This window comes from Cryptomeria japonica, unplaced genomic scaffold, assembly GCF_030272615.1.
Source record: "Cryptomeria japonica unplaced genomic scaffold, Sugi_1.0 HiC_scaffold_109, whole genome shotgun sequence".
Lineage (NCBI taxonomy): Eukaryota > Viridiplantae > Streptophyta > Pinopsida > Cupressales > Cupressaceae > Cryptomeria > Cryptomeria japonica.
This window is the reverse complement of record NW_026728931.1, coordinates 335,001-352,500: the sequence shown is the minus strand read 5'-3', so window position 1 is coordinate 352,500 and position 17,500 is coordinate 335,001. Positions and strand designations below refer to the sequence as shown.

Sequence of the window (17,500 nt, the reverse complement as noted above, 5' to 3'; positions counted from 1 at the left end):
ATGCTCGCGACAGTCATGCCGTGAGACTGTGCACCGTGCACGCGACCGAGTAAGGCCACTCAGAGACATCCATTTCCCAGGCATATGCCCCCTACGCACTTTTGGTGGTGCACCCCGCACGAACAATCCCGCCTCGACCAGCCTGAACAATTCCCCTCTCGAAGGAAGGCCTCGGCCTTAATCGTCCACGACAAACAGCTCGACGAGGCATGAAGCACCCACGGGAGCCGGAGCATGACGATGCAGAGTCTCGGTTCACAGGAGCCTGGGAAGAACATCCCGTACGGAACCCTTTACCCGAAAACATCCGAACCGCACATGCTCGCGACAGTCCTGCCGTTAGAGAATGCACCGTGCACGCGACCGAGTAAGGCCACTCAGAGACATCCATTTCCCAGGTATATGCCCCCTACGCACTTTTGGTGGCGCAACTCGCACGAACAGTCCCACCTCGACCCCGTAAACAAGCTTTTTTGCCTCGAAGAGTTCGTCGGAGACGAAGAAGCAACCTTCAGTGCAAACGTAGCACTCTTTTGTGCAACCGCCCAAACAACGCCCCCTCTACCCTCTGTCGAAACACTCGGCATTGCTGCTCCCTAAGGTGAGCTTCTCCTCATAGGCAATTCCGCTCTTATCCGGTCACGTTTGTGTGCCCGAATTTCGCAAGGCAACCTCCATGGGACATGGAAAAGACTCGAGAAGAGAGCTCGCTCACGGGAGAGAGAAGCCAAGGAGACCACGAGAGTGCTGAGAGTGGGACAGCGCTGAATAGGCGGGAGAAGCCTGCGCGTATAAACGGAGATATATATCCAATTGCAACGAAGGAACGTGCCAAAGATCGAGAACAATGGCAGAAATGCTAGTAACGTGCACTTCGGGACCAACGCATCACCGGAAGACAACCGCCAAACATCGAAAGAGTCGCGATGCTCCGCAACCTACGTGCAAAGCGGTCGCACACCGGGTAAGGGAGTGAGAGCCCCAAACATAGCTGGGCGAGGCGCTCACTCCGCTCTTTAATATCTCGTTAATACCGCCAAGGAAATGGCACAAGCACACACACACAAGCATCCTCGGAAGAGGACAGTTCGAGTGACAGGTCAAATCCAAGAGTTCCGAAGACTACCTCCAGGAACAATCGGGAACAAGACCGATTACAAGTCGTCGAGTCTGTTACTGGGCGAACACGAGATGCGCACAGGAAATCGATCAGCCCTCACAATGGCCCAAGGCCAGAGATCGGACTGCTACGATTTACCCCAACAATCATCGTGCCACTCTTCGCAGAGAGGTGATAGACGCCAACGAGCCCGCGCATAGCAATCGAGGTGTAAAAAGGGCGTTGAAGGCAGGAAGCCTGGACGAAAGAGGCTACGAGGTCACCTCGAAGCGGTCTAAGAATCGGGCGCACTTGGGGCGACTACCAGTGCCAACCCCTTATCCCGCGGTGCGTCCGACACACAGAAATTTCCAAGGCGGCCAAGGAGCCTCCCCGCATAGCAATCGGGGTGTGAGGTTACGGATGCAGCATTGATAGCAATCGAGGTGTGAGGCGAAGGATGCAGAAGTGAGAGCCGAGGGATGTAGCAGAGATAGCAATCGGGGTGTGTGATGCAGAAGAGATAGCAATCGAGGTGTGCGGTGGGAAGGGCCCAGCAGCCAGAATGCATGAAGCGACGGATGAAGCAGTGATGACAACCGGGCTGTGAGGAGAGGAGGGATGCAGCCAAGAAAGCAATCAGGGCTCGAGGCAAGGGATGCATCAAGGATAGCAATCATGTTGTGAGGCGAGATTCCAAAGGCTAAACGTGAGAGGCTGCAGGGTCGACTCAGAGAGGTCTATGCATGTGAGAGGCTGAAAGCAAGGTCGACTCGGAGCGGTCTATGCATCGGGCGCGCTTGGGGCGACTACCAGTGCCAACCCCTTATCCCGCGACGCGTCCGACAAAGAGAACGTTCCAAGGCGGCAGAGGAGGTTACCAGCCGAAGGATGCAGTAGCAATAACAGGTATAGTTCCGCGGCGGCCGAGAAGACTCACCGCATAGGAATCGGGATGCGAGGCGAGGGATGCGGCGGGAAGGCCCCGACGGCTAAACGGAAGAGGCTGCAGGGCCGCCTCGGAATGGTCCAAGCATCGGATGCGATTGGGACGACTACCAGTGCCAACCCCTTATCCCGCGATGCGTCCGATACACAGATAGTTCCAAGGCGGCCGAGGAGCCTCACCGCATATCAATCGGGGTGCGAGGCGAGGGATGGGGCGGGAAGGCCCCAACGGCTAGACGGAAGAGGCTTCAGGGCCACCTCGGAATGGTCCAAGCATCGGACGCGCTTGGGGCGACTGCCAGTGCCAACCCCTTATCCCGCGATGCGTCCGATACACAGATGGTTCCAAGGCGGCCGAGGAGCCTCACCGCATAGCAATCGGGGGTGCGAGGCGAGGGATGGGGCGGGAAGGCCCCAACGGCTAGACGGAAGAGGCTTCAGGGCCGCCTAGGAATGGTCCAAGCATCGGACACGCTTGGGGCGACTACCAGTGACAGCCCCCTATCCCGCGATGCGTCCGATACGAAGATGGTTCCAAGGCGGCCGAGGAGCCTCACCGCATAGCAATCGGGGTGCGAGGTGGGGGATGCGGCGAGATGGCCCCAACGGCTAGACGGAAGAGGCCACAGGGCCGCGTCGGAATAGTCCAAGCATCGGACGCGCTTGGGGCGACTACCAGTGACAACCCCTTATCCCGCGATGCGTCCGATACGAAGATAGTTCCAAGGCGGCCGAGGAGCCTCACCGCATAGCAATCGGGGTGCGAGGTGGGGGATGCGGCGAGATGGCCCCAACGGCTAGACGGAAGAGGCTGCAGGGCCGCCTCGGAATAGTCCAAGCATCGGACGCGCTTGGGGCCACTACCAGTGACAACCCCTTATCCCGCAATGCGTCCGATACGAAGATAGTTCCAAGGCGGCCGAAGAGCCTCACCGCATAGCAATCGGGGTGCGAGGTGGGGGATGCGGCGAGATGGCCCCAACGGCTAGACGGAAGAGGCCACAGGGCCGCCTCGGAATAGTCCAAGCATCGGACGCGCTTGGGGCGACTACCAGTGACAACCCCTTATCCCGCGATGCGTCCGATACGAAGATAGTTCCCAGGCGGCCGAGGAGCCTCACCGCATAGCAATCGGGGTGCGAGGCGAGGGATGCGGCGAGATGGCCCCAAAGGCTAGACGGAAGAGGCTGCAGGGCTGCCTCGGAATAGTCCAAGCATCGGACGCGCTTGGGGCGACTACCACTGCCAACCCCTTATCCCGCGATGCGTCCGATACACAGATAGTTCCGAGGCGGCCGAGGAGGTGGGGGATGCAGCGAGATGGCCCCAACGGCTAGACGGAAGAGGCTGCAGGGCCGCCTCGGAATAGTCCAAGCATCGGACGCGCTTGGGGCGACTACCAGTGACAACCCCCTATCCCGCGATGCGTCCGATACACAGATAGTTCCGAGGCGGCCAAGGAGCCTCACCGCATAGCAATCGTGGTGCGAGGTGGGGGATGCGGCGAGATGGCCCCAACGGCTAGACGGAAGAGGCTGCAGGGCCGCCTCGGAATGGTCCAAGCATCGGATGCGCTTGGGGCGACTACCACTGCCAACCCCTTATCCCGCGATGCGTCCGATACACAGATAGTTCCAAGGCGGCCGAGGAGCCTCACAGCATAGCAATCAGGGTGCGAGGCGAGGGATGCGGCGAGAAAGCCCCAACGGCTAGAGGGAAGAGGCTTCAGGTCCGCCTCGGAATGGTCCAAGCATCGGACGCGCTTGGGGCGACTACCAGTGACAACCCCTTATCCCGCGACGCGTCCGATACACAGATAGTTCCAAGGCGGCCGAGGAGCCTCACCGCATAGCAATCGGGGTGCGAGGCGAGGGATGCGGCGAGAAGGACCCAACGGCTACACGGAAGAGGCTTCGGGGCCGCCTCGGAATGGTCCAAGCATCGGACGCGCTTGGGGCGACTACCAGTGACAACCCCTTATCCCGCGACGCGTCCGATACACAGATAGTTCCAAGGCGGCCGAGGAGCCTCACCGCATAGCAATCGGGGTGCGAGGCGAGGGATGCGGCGAGAAGGACCCAACGGCTACACGGAAGAGGCTTCGGGGCCGCCTCGGAATGGTCCAAGCATCGGACGCGCTTGGGGCGACTACCAGTGACAACCCCTTATCCCGCGACGCGTCCGATACACAGATAGTTCCAAGGCGGCCGAGGAGCCTCACCGCATAGCAATCGGGGTGCGAGGCGAGGGATGCGGCGAGAAGGACCCAACGGCTAGACGGAAGAGGCTTCGGGTCCGCCTCGGAATGGTCCAAGCATCGGACGCGCTTGGGGCGACTACCAGTGACAACCCCTTATCCCGCGACGCGTCCGATACACAGATAGTTCCAAGGCGGCCGAGGAGCCTCACCGCATAGCAATCGGGGTGCGAGGCGAGGGATGCGGCGAGAAGGACCCAACGGCTAGACGGAAGAGGCTTCGGGTCCGCCTCGGAATGGTCCAAGCATCGGACGCGCTTGGGGCGACTACCAGTGACAACCCCTTATCCCGCGACGCGTCCGATACACAGATAGTTCCAAGGCGGCCGAGGAGCCTCACCGCATAGCAATCGGGGTGCGAGGCGAGGGATGCGGCGAGAAGGACCCAACGGCTAGACGGAAGAGGCTTCGGGTCCGCCTCGGAATGGTCCAAGCATCGGACGCGCTTGGGGCGACTACCAGTGACAACCCCTTATCCCGCGACGCGTCCGATACACAGATAGTTCCGAGGCGGCCGAGGAGCCTCACCGCATAGCAATCGGGGTGCGAGGCGAAGGATGCGGCGAGAAGGACCCAACGGCTAGACGGAAGAGGCTTCGGGTCCGCCTCGGAATGGTCTAAGCATCGGACGCGCTTGGGGCGACTACCAGTGACAACCCCTTATCCCGCGACGCGTCCGATACACAGATAGTTCCAAGGCGGCCGAGGAGCCTCACCGCATAGCAATCGGGGTGCGAGGCGAGGGATGCGGCGAGAAGGACCCAACGGCTAGACGGAAGAGGCTTCAGGGCCGCCTCGGAATGGTCCAAGCATCGAACGCGCTTGGGGCGACTACCAGTGACAACCCCTTATCCCGCGACGCGTCCGATACACAGATAGTTCCGAGGCGGCCGAGGAGCCTCACCGCATAGCAATCGGGGTGCGAGGCGAGGGATGCGGCGAGAAGGACCCAACGGCTAGACGGAAGAGGCTTCAGGGCCGCCTCGGAATGGTCCAAGCATCGGACGCGCTTGGGGCGACTACCAGTGACAACCCCTTATCCCGCGACGCGTCCGATACACAGATAGTTCCGAGGCGGCCGAGGAGCCTCACCGCATAGCAATCGGGGTGCGAGGCGAGGGATGCGGCGAGAAGGACCCAACGGCTAGACGGAAGAGGCTTCAGGGCCGCCTCGGAATGGTCCAAGCATCGGACGCGCTTGGGGCGACTACCAATGACAACCCCTTATCCCGCGACGCGTCCGATACACAGATAGTTCCGAGGCGGCCGAGGAGCCTCACCGCATAGCAATCGGGGTGCGAGGCGAGGGATGCGGCGAGAAGGACCCAACGGCTAGACGGAAGAGGCTTCAGGGCCGCCTCGGAATGGTCCAAGCATCGGACGCGCTTGGGGCGACTACCAGTGACAACCCCTTATCCCGCGACGCGTCCGATACACAGATAGTTCCGAGGCGGCCGAGGAGCCTCACCGCATAGCAATCGGGGTGCGAGGCGAGGGATGCGGCGAGAAGGACCCAACGGCTAGACGGAAGAGGCTTCAGGGCCGCCTCGGAATGGTCCAAGCATCGGACGCGCTTGGGGCGACTACCGTTGCCAACCCCTTATCCCGCGATGCGTCTGATACACAGATAGTTCCGAGGCGGCCGAGGAGCCTCACCGCATAGCAATCGGGTTGCGAGGCAGATTATTGGGAAGGGAACCCCCTGGGATGCGGCTCAAGCAGTGCCCAAAGGGACTGGAATGCGGAATCACATCGAGAGACCCAAATGCTATACGAGGGCTCAAATCGAATTATCGATTTGGCCACGACATGGACGCATCGGAACGACTACCTTTGCCGAACCACTCGCAATTGCATCCATACCGAAACCAATAGACATTTCCGTTAGAGCCCTCGCATAGCATTCGGGAATCTCGCATGCCCCTCTAAATCGACCAATGCTGGCGCTCAATGAAAATCCGAGCGCTACCACCGTTCGAGCGCCAGCATTGGTCGAGTTAGAGGGGCACGGGGGAGAATGCTCCAGTCAACACCTCCCCTATATAAGTTATTTGTCCGATTCTCGCACAACCGTAGTCTGCCTCGTCGAATCAAACAACGGTCCCAGATTCCGACTTCCGTTCCGTAGAGACCCAAAAGCTAGATGGAGGCTCGCAAGAAAGAGAGTCGGCGCATAGCAATCGGGTTTCTCGAACGTTTAGGGACCGAGCTCACTTGCGGATAGGGCAAAATCCGCCAAGCAACCCAAAAGCTAGACGGGGGCTCGAATCGAATCGCCTAGGCGGCCACAACAACGACGTGTTGGATCGACTACCAGTGCCAAACCATTCAGCAAGACTAGTCTGTGTCGAGGCCGGATAGAGATTCTCAGAGAGCGCCCGCATAGCATTTAGGAGACCTGCCGCGTCCCTCACACTCGACAAATGGTGGTGCACGTTTATAAATCCGAGCGATCCCAACCCTTTCAAGCACCAACATCGGTCGAGATAGAGGGGCACGGAGGGGGCTGCGTGAGACAACACAGTCCCCTATATAAGTTATTTGTCCGATTCTCACACATCCGAAGAATGGTCATCAAATCGGACAACAGCCCAAACTTCCGACTTCCGTCCCAGAAAGCCCAAGAGCTATCTAAAACGTTCATGGCCGGAACTCGATCGCGGCTATACCAGTCCGCCAAGCAACCCAAAAGCTAGACTGGAGCTCTAGTCGAATCACCTCTGTGGCCATTGCAAGGACGTGTTGGAGCGACTACCATTGCCGAACCATTCCGCAGGTCGAGTCCATACCAAGGCCGCATAGAGATTCACGATGAGCTCCTGCATAGCAATCAGGAGACTTGCCGTGTCCATCACAATCGATAAATCCTGGTGCAAGATTTTTGCATCCGAGCGCTCCAACCAGTCGAGCACCAGCATCAATCGACATAAACGGGCACGGGGGGAGGATGCTCGAGAACACTACCTCCCCTATATAAGTTATTTGTCCGATTCTCAAGCAGCCGAAGTCTGGTCATCGAATCGGGTCAAAGACCACAACTTCCGACTTTACCCACAATGCAAGTCATCGAATCGAACATCGGCCCCCGAGTCGGACTCCATGCGTATGTCAGGTCATCGGACCCAAATTCCGCCTTCCTGCGCATGGCGGGCCATCAATATCAACTCGGTCATCGGACCCAAACTCCGCCTTTTTGCGTATGGCACGCCTTCAAATCGGTCATCGGACCCAAATTCCGCCTTCCTGTGCATGGCGGGCCATCAACATCAACTCGGTCATCGGACCCAAATTCCGCCTTTCTGCGCATGGCACGCCATCAACTCGGTCATCGGACCCAAATTCCGCCTTCCTGCGCATGGCAGGTCATCGGACACAAATTCAGACCTCGCCAATATGCCTACGTATCGAATCGGTCATCGGACCCAACTTCCGACTTCATCCATACTGTAGGGTCTTTGAGGTTGGCGCGGTGCGCTCAACCCAGGGAGTCGACCCATCGAAGCATACACCTCCCCTATATAAGCTATTTGTCCGATTCCCACACCTGTGTAGTTTGCACCTCTGACCAGGACATCGACCCCAACTTCCGAACTCGACTGCAACGACGGCACCAGCGCCTTGGTGCGCACCTTGCGACGCACAGTCCCAACATTCGCCTTCCTGCACATGGCAGGTCATCGGACCCAAATTCCGACCTCGCGAGTATGCCTACATATCGAATCGGTCATCGGACCCAACTTCCGACTTCATCCATACCGTAGGGTCTTTGAGGTTGGCGCGGTGCGCTCAACCCGGGGAGTCGACCCAACGAAGCATACACCTCCCCTATATAAGCTATTTGTCCGATTCCCACACCTGTGTAGTTTGCACCTCCGATCAAGACATCGACCCCAACTTCCGAACTCGCCTCCAACGACCGAACCAGCGCCTTGGTGCGCACCTTGCAACGCACAGTGCCAACATTCGCCTTCCTGCACGTGGCAGGTCATCGGACCCAAATTCCGACCTCGCGAGTATGCCTACATATCGAATCGGTCATCGGACCCAACTTCCGACTTCATCCATACCGTAGGGTCTTTGAGGTTGGCGCGGTGCGCTCAACCCGGGGAGTCGACCCAACGAAGCATACACCTCCCCTATATAAGCTATTTGTCCGATTCCCACACCTGTGTAGCTTGCACCTCCGATCAGGACATCGACCCCAACTTCCGAACTCGACTAAAAAGACCGCACCAGCGCCTTGGTGTGCACCTTGCAACGCACAGTGTCAACATTCGCCTTCCTGCACATGGCAGGTCATCGGACCCAAATTCCGACCTCATGAGCATACCTACTAATCGAATTGGTCATCGGACCCAACTTCCGACTTCATCCATACCGTAGGGTCTTTGAGGTTGGCGCGGTGCGCTCAACCTGGGGAGTCGACCCATCGAAGCATACACCTCCCCTATATAAGCTATTTGTCCGATTCCGACACCTGTGTAGTTTGCACCTCCGCTCAGGACATCGACCCCAACTTCCGAACTCGCCTGCAACGACCGAACCAGCGCCTTGGTGCGCACCAAAAGTGCGCACTTTTGGAGGGCACTTTTGTGCGCTCCAAAGGTGCGCACTTTTGGAGGGCACTTTTCTGCGCTCCAAAGGTGCGCACTTTTGGAGGGCACTTTTTGGAGGGCACTTTTCTGCGCTCCAAAGGTGCGCACTTTTGGAGGGCACTTTTTGGAGGGCACTTTTCTGCGCTCCAAAGGTGCGCACTTTTGGAGGGCACTTTTTGGAGGGCACTTTTCTGCGCTCCAAAGGTGCGCACTTTTGGAGGGCACTTTTTGGAGGGCACTTTTCTGCGCTCCAAAGGTGCGCACTTTTGGAGGGCACTTTTTGGAGGGCACTTTTCTGCGCTCCAAAGGTGCGCACTTTTGGAGGGCACTTTTCTGCGCTCCAAAGGTGCGCACTTTTGGAGGGCACTTTTTGGAGGGCACTTTTCTGCGCTCCAAAGGTGCGCACTTTTGGAGGGCACTTTTCTGCGCTCCAAAGGTGCGCACTTTTGGAGGGCACTTTTTGGAGGGCACTTTTCTACGCTCCAAAGGTGCGCACTTTTGGAGGGCACTTTTGTGCACTCCAAAGGTGCGCACTTTTGGAGGGCACTTTTCCTGTGCTCCAAAGGTGCACACCTAGGTGAGCACCTTCGACCACACCTTGTAGCACACCAAACTCTGACTTTCGACTTCATCCGCAATGCAGGGTCTTTGAGGTTGGCGCAATGCGCACAACCAGGGGAGTCGACCCATCAAACCCAACACCTCCCCTATATAAGCTATTTGTCTGATTCTCATACATGCGTAGCCTGCAGGAGCAATTAGGACATCGACCCCAACTTTCGGCTTCTAAACGAAAACAAGGTCTTTGAGGTTGGTGTAATGCGAACAACTAGGGGAGTCAACCCATCAAACCCAACACCTCCCCTATATAAGCTATTTGTCTGATTCTCATACATGTGTAGTCTACAGGAGCAATTAGGACATCGACCCCAACTTTTGACTTCTTAACGAAAACAAGGTCTTTGAGGTTGACGTAATGCGCACAACCAGGGGAGTCGACCCATCAAACCCAACACCTCCCCTATATAAGCTATTTGTCCGATTCTCATACATGTGTAGCCTGCAGGAGCCATTAGGACATTGACCCCAACTTTTGACTTCTTAACGAAAACAAGGTCTTTGAGGTTGGCGTAATGCGCACAACCAAGGGAGTTGACCCATCAAACCCAACACCTCCCCTATATAAGCTATTTGTCTGATTCTCATACATGTGTAGCCTGCAACAACGATTAGGACATCCACCCCAACTTCTGAATTCGTCTGCGTTGACCGCACCAAAGGTGCACGCCTTGGTGCTCACCAAAATCCGACTTCCGACTTCTTCTGCTATGCGGGGTCTTTGAGGTTGGCGCAGTGCGCACAACCAGGGGAGTCAACCCACCGAATGCAACACCTCCCCTATATAAGCTATTTGTCTGATTCTCATACATGCGTAGACTGCAGCAATGATTAGGACATCCACCCCAACTTTTGACTTCTTAAACAAGACAGGGTCTTTGAAGTTGGTGCAGTGCACACAACCAGGGGAGTCGACCCATCAAACGCAACACCTCCCCTATATAAAGCTATTTGTCCGATTCTCATACGTGTAGTCTGCAGCAGCGATTAGGACATCGACCCCAACTTCCGAATTCGTTTGCATTGACCGCACCAAAGGTGCACGCCTTGGTGTGCACCCTGGAGTGCACTTTGGTGCTCACCTCGGTGCACACTTTGGTGTGCACCTCGGTGTGCACCAAAGGTGCGCACCTTGGAGCGCACCAAAGGTGTACACTTTGGAGCGCACCACATAGGGTCTTTGAGAGGTTGGCGCAGTGCGCACACCAAGGTGGGTGTTGAGGTGCGTGCCGAGGTGGGTGGGTGCTAGGGTGCGCTCCATGGTGGGTGCCAGGGTGGGTGCGTGCTAGGGTGGATTCCAAAGAGGGTCATAGGGTGGGTGCCAAGGTGGGTTGGTGATATAGTGGGTTCAAAGGTGGGTACTAGGGTGGGTTCCAAGGTGGGTCACAAGTTGGGTGCCAGGATGCGTGGGTGTTAGGTTGGGTGCCAAGGTGGGCTCCTGCGTGGGTGGGTGCTAGGGTGGGTTTCAAGGTGGACGCGAGGGCGGGTGCCAAGGTGGGTAACAAGTTGGGTGTTAGGATGGGTGAGTGCTAGAGTGGGTGCCAAGGTGGGTGGGTGCTAAGGTGGATGCCAAGGTGGTTCACAGGGTGGGTGGGTTCTAGGGTGAGTTCCAAGGTGGGTCACAGGTTCAGTGCTAGGGTGGGTGTCAAGGCGGGTGTCGAGGTGCCTGGGTGCTAGGGTGTGGATGCCAATGTGGGTCATAGGGTGGGTACTAGGGTGGGCTGCAATGTGGGTGCCAAGGTGGGTAACATGCTCGGTGGGTTCTAAATTGGGTGCCAGGGTGGGTGTGCACCCACCTTGCCCGAGGTGGGTGCCAAGGTGCCAGTGTGGGTGGGTGCTAAGGTGGATGCCAAGGTGGGTGAGAAGGTGGGTGATAGGTTGAGTGGTAGGATGGGTGGGTGCCAAGATGGGTCACAGGGTGGGTGCAAGGGTGGGTAGGTGCTAGGGTTGGTGTCAGGGTGGGTGGGTGCTAGGTTGGGTTCCAAGGTGGGTGCGAGGGTGAGTGTCAAGGTGGGTCACAGGTTAGGTGCTAGGATGGGTGAGTGCTAGGGTGCAAAGGTGCCAGGGTGGGTGCTAGGATGGGTCGATGCTAGGGTGAGTGGCAAGGTGGGTCCACAAGTGTCAAGGTGGGTGCCGAGGTGGGTGCCAAGTCGGCGACTGCTATGGTGGATGCCAAGGTGGGTCACGGGGTGGGTGCCAAGTTGCTAGGTTGGGTTCCAAGGTGGGTGCCAACGTGGGTGCTAGGGTGCGTGGGTTAAAGGGTGTGTCACAACGTGGGTGCCAGGATGGGTGCGCACCCACACTGGCCAAGACGGGTGCGGGTGCAAGGTTGGGTTCCAAGCCCGGTCACAGGCTGGGTGCTAGGATGGGTGGGTGCCAAGGTGGGCACCAGGGTGGGTGCACCCACCCTGGCCAAGGTGGGTCACGGGGTGGGTCCTAGGGTGGGTAACGGGGTGGGTACTAAGGTGCGTGCCAAGGTGGGTCATAGGGTGGGTGCCAAGGTGGGCACCAGGGTGGGTGTGCACCAACCCTAGCCAGGGTAGGTCACGGGGTGGTTGTCGGGGTGGGCGTCAAGGAGCCAAGGTGGGTGGCAAGTAGCCAAGTTGCGTGCCAAGGTGGGTGTCGGGGTGGGTGCCAAGGATCCAAGGTGGGTGCCAAGGAACCAAGGTGGGTGTCTGGGTGGGTGCCGAGGTGGGAGCCAGGGTGGGTCCCAAGGTGAGTGCAAAGGTGGGTGCCAGGGTCAAGGTGAGTGCCAATGTGGGTTCCAAGGTGCCAGGGTCAGGGTGAGTGCCAATGTGGGTTCAAAGGTGCTAAGTTGGGTGCGAGGTTGGGTGCGAGGGTGGGTGGGTGCCAAGGTGTGCTAGGTGGAAGCCCGGGTGGGTCGGCATCCCATGGGTGTCGAGTTGGGTGCCTGATGGGTGCTTCTTGTCAAGTTTTAGTCGTCGGGACTCATTTCGAGCCTTAGAGGTCGTTTCTTGTCCGGTTGCCCTGTCTTCGACCTGGGAACCCAATTTTGGTCCTCGGGTCCCATTTTTTTTTGTCTCGCATCCCACTTTTGGCCTGTGGCCTTTTCGGGGTCGATTCTCGTTTTGGGCATCAGAGCATGTTTCTTCTCCTAAAACCCAATATTTGTTTATTAAGTCTCGGAACACATTTTTGTTCTCGTGGACCCATCATGGGTCTTGGAACGCATTTGTGGTCCTTGGGTCCCATTTTGCATCCCGAAACTTGTGTTTTGGTGCTTGATCCCTATTTTGGGTGCCCACCTTGCACCAAGTGCGCACCCGGGGCAAACCGAGCGCCTTGGTGCACCGGGGCAAGATCGAGCGTGCACCCGAGGCGCCCCGAACATGCACCAAGGTGCACTCGGCCCACATGTGAGCGCAGGTCGTTGCGCCCGAGGTGGTGTGTGGGCACCGCGTTGCAGACGGGACACTGCACGCACACGACGCCCCCTCCAGGTGCACGCACGTAGGCCGGGCCGGGTGCACACCCGACGCCCTAGCAAGGTGCGCGCACCCGGGCAGGGCTCACACTTGGCGAACGGGGCGCACTTCGCGAGGGAGGGTGTGCACCTCGACGGGGGTGGGTGGCCGGGGTGGATTCGCACGTGGGTCGCGGTTTGCTAAGTACACACTGCGACAAGCTCATAACGGGTGCGATCATACCAGCGTTAGTGCACCGGATCCCATCAGAACTCCGCAGTTAAGCGCGCTTGGGCCGGAGTAGTACTGGGATGGGTGACCTCCCGGGAAGTCCCGGTGTTGCACCCTTTTTTAGTTTTTCGCCGGGCGTCGCAATGCTATTTGAATAAACCTTTTGCCCGTTTGCGTTCTCGTCGGGGCCGGGCCGGGCCGGGGTGCGCTGCCCGCACTACCGCGCGCGCGGGGGGCGACACCGAGCGCGCACCCGAGGCGCCCCGAGCACACAGGCCACGGTGCAACCCGGGCGTTGTGCGCGCACCCCGGTGCGCCCGAGGTGCTGCGCGCGCACCCAGGTGAAATCGGTGTGCACCTCGGCCAGTGCGCGCTCGGTCGAGTCGCGCACGTTGGCCAAGGTGCACGGTGATGTTTCTTACTCTAAGGTTCCGCACCAGACGCCCGGGACAGGTGAGCGAAGCTGGGCGGGGCCGGGTGCGCGGCCGGGGCAGGTGCACGCAGCTGGAGAGAGCTTTGGAGCACACTTCGGAGCGCACCAATGATGCGCTCCATTCAAAAGTTTCCTGAAAAGGCAAAAAAAGTTGAGATTATAGAATTTCCCACTTGAGAGATTGTAAAAAAAAAAAATTTAAAATGAAGGAAACGCGGGTGCCAAGGTGTGCGCAGCCCAGCCAAGGTGTGCGCACCAAGGCGCCCACCCTGGCGAAGGTGCACGCAAGGTGCGCACCCGAGGCAAACCGGACAATTAACCCAACTTTCGACTTCGCGCGCACCTTGGAGCGCACTTCGGAGCGCTCCTTGGTGCGCACCAATCTTGGGCACCTCGGAGTGCACCATGGCGCCCACCAAGGTGCGCACCCGGGGCAAACCGAGCTCCGACTTCGTGCGCACCTTGGAGCGCACGAAAGGTGCGCACCATGGCGCCCACCAAGGTGCGCAGCCCAGCCAAGGCGTGCGCATCAAGGTGCGCACCCTGGCGAAGGTGCGCACCCGGGGCAAACCGAGCTCCGACTTCGTGCGCACCTTGGAGCGCACAAAAGGTGCGCAACCCAGCCAAGGTGTGCGCACCCCGGTCAAACCGAGCTCCGAATCGTGCGCACCAGAGGTGCACGCCATCGTGCGCACCTTGGAGCACACTTCGGAGCCCTCCTTGGTGCGCGCCGATGTTGCGCACCTCGGAGCGCACCCGGGGAAAACAATGCAATTAACCCGACTTTCGACTTCGTGGGCACCTCGGAGCGCTCTCGGGTTCGCACCTCGGAGCACACCGAGGTGCGCACCTTTGATGCGCTGCCTTCACCAATTTCCAGAAAAGGCAAGAAAACATTGAGAAGGTGTGCGCACCGAGGTGCCCACCCTGGCGAAGGTGCACGCGAGGTGCGCACCCGGGGCAAACCGGGCTCCGACTTCGTGCACGCCGCACCTTGGAGCACACTTCGGAGCGCTCCTTGGTGCGCACCAGGGCGCGCAACCCAGCCGAGGTGCCCACCCCGGCGAAGGTGCACGCGAGGTGCGCACCCGGGGCAAACCGGGCTCCGACTTCGTGCACGCCATGGTGCCCACCGCGGCGAAGGTGCACGCGAGGTGCGCACCCGGGGCAAACCGGGCTCCGACTTCGTGCACGCCGCACCTTGGAGCACACTTCGGAGCGCTCCTTGGTGCGCACCATGGTGCCCACCAGGGCGCGCAACCCCGCCGAAGGTGCACGCGAGGTGCGCACCCGGGGCAAACCGGGCTCCGACTTCGTGCACGCCGCACCTTGGAGCACACTTCGGAGCGCTCCTTGGTGCGCACCATGGTGCCCACCAGGGCGCGCAACCCCGCCGAAGGTGCACGCGAGGTGCGCACCCGGGGCAAACCGGGCTCCGACTTCGTGCACGCCATGGTGCGCACCGCGGCGAAGGTGCGCACCCGGGGCAAACCGGGCTCCGACTTCGTGCACGCCGCACCTTGGAGCACACTTCGGAGCGCTCCTTGGTGCGCACCAGGGCGCGCAACCCAGCCGAGGTGCCCACCCCGGCGAAGGTGCACGCGAGGTGCGTACCCGGGGCAAACCGGGCTCCGACTTCGTGCACGCCGCACCTTGGAGCACACTTCGGAGCGCTCCTTGGTGCGCACCATGGTGCCCACCAGGCCGCGCAACCCAGCCAAGGTGTGCGCACCAAGGTGCACGCGAGGTGCGCACCCGGGGCAAACCGGGGTCCGACTTCGTGCACGCCGCACCTTGGAGCACACATCGGGGCGCTCCCGGGTTCGCACCGGCGTTGCGCACCGTGGTGGGCACCTCGGAGCACACCAAGGTGGGCAGCGAGGTGCGCACCTTTGATGCGATGCCTTCACTAATTTCCATAAAAGGCAAAAAAAAAACGAGATTTTAAAATTTTCGTTTTGAAAGATAGTGAGAAAAAGGGAATGCTGGTGCCATCTTGAGCCCGCCCTGGTGCGCAGCCCAGCCAAGGTGTGCGCACCAAGGTGCCCACCCTGGCGAAGGTGCGCGCCCGGGCAATTAACCCAACTTCCAACTTCGCGCGCGCCAGGGTGGGAGCGCACCCAACAACCGGGCCTGGGAAGAGCCAATGCGAGAAACCCCACCAAACGCTCTGACAAAAAAAGAGGGGGCGCTCCAGTAACCCCGCTTCGGAGCGCACCCTGGGCAAACCCAGCCAAGGTGCCCACCCCGGCCAAGGTGCAGGCGAGGTGCGCACCCGGGGCAAACCGGGCTCCGACAACGTGCACGCCGCACCTTGGAGCACACTTCGTAGCGCTCCCGGGTGCGCACCTCAGAGCACACCAAGGTGGGCAGCGAGGTGCGCACCTTTGATGCGCTGCCTTCACTAATTTCCAGAAAAGGCAAAAAAAAAAGGAGATTTTAAAATTTCCGTTTTGAAAGATAGTGAAAAAAACGGAACGCGCGTGCCATCTTGAGCCCGCCCTGGTGCGCAGCCCAGGTAAGGTGCCCACCCTGGCAAAGGTGCGCACCCGGGCAATTAACCCTACTTCCGACTTCGTGCGCGCCAGGGTGGCAACCGGGCCTCGGAAGAGCCAATGCGAGAAACCCCACCAAACGCTCCGACAAAAAAAGAGGCGGCGCTCCAATAACCCCGCTTCGGAGCGCAGCCGGGGCAAACCCAGCCAAGGTGCCCACCCCGACGAAGGTGCACGCGAGGTGCGCACCCGGGGCAAACCGGGCTCCGACAACGTGCACGCAGCACCTTGGAGCACACTTCGAAGCACTCCCGGGTGCCCACCGGCGTTGCGCACCGTGGTGGGCAGCGAGGTGCGCACCTTTGATGCGCTGCCTTCACTAATTTCCAGAAAAAGGCAAAAAAAAATGAGATTTTAAAATTTCCGTTTTGAAAGATAGTGAAAAAAAAGGAACGCGGGTGCCATCTTGAGCCCGCCCTGGTGCGCAGCCCAGGCAAGGCATGCGCACCAAGGTGCCCACCCGAGGTGCACACCCGGGGCAAACCGGGCTCCGACTTCGTGCAGGCCGCACCTTGGAGCACACTTCGGAGCGCTCCTTGGTGCGCACCATGGTGCCCACCAGGGCGCGCAACCCAGCCAAGGTCTGCACACCAAGGTGCCCACCCCGGCGAAGGTGCACGCGAGGTGCGCACCCGGGGCAAACCGGGCTCCGACTTCGTGCACGCCATGGTGCCCACCGCGGCGAAGGTGCACGCGAGGTGCGCACCCGGGGCAAACCGGGCTCCGACTTCGTGCACGCCGCACCTTGGAGCACACTTCGGAGCGCTCCTTGGTGCGCACCATGGTGCCCACCAGGGCGCGCAACCCAGCCAAGGTGTGCGCACCAAGGTGCACGCGAGGTGCGCACCCGGGGCAAACCGGGGTCCGACTTCGTGCACGCCGCACCTTGGAGCACACATCGGAGCGCTCCCAGGTTCGCACCAGCGTTGCGCACCTTTGATGCGCTGCCTTCACTAATTTCCAGAAAAGGCAAAAAAAAACGAGATTTTAAAATTTCCGTTCTGAAAGATAGTGAAAAAAACGGAACGCGGGTGCCATCTTGAGCCCTTCCTGGTGCGCAGCCCAGGCAAGTTGTGCGCACCAAGGTGCCCACCCTGGCGGAGGTGCGCGCCCGGGGCAATCCGGGCTCCGACTTCGTGCACTGCATGGTGCCCACCAAGGCGCGCAACCCAGCCAAGGTGCCCACCGCAGCGAAGGTGCACGCGAGGTGCGCACCCGAGGTGCACACCCGGGGCAAACCGGGCTCCGACTTCGTGCACGCCGCACCTTGGAGCACACTTCAGAGCGCTCCTTGGTGCGCACCAGGGCGCGCAACCCAACCAAGGTCTGCACACCAAGG

General features: G+C 59.7%; 1 non-coding gene across 1 annotated transcript; it reads left to right on the top strand.

Annotated features, from left to right (window-relative positions):
- The first annotated feature begins 13,171 nt into the window (after positions 1-13,171).
- Positions 13,172-13,290, top strand: LOC131865376 (5S ribosomal RNA). Its single transcript, XR_009364104.1, has one exon. It is a non-coding gene; the product is annotated as a 5S ribosomal RNA (ribosomal RNA).
- The last annotated feature ends 4,210 nt before the right edge of the window (positions 13,291-17,500 follow it).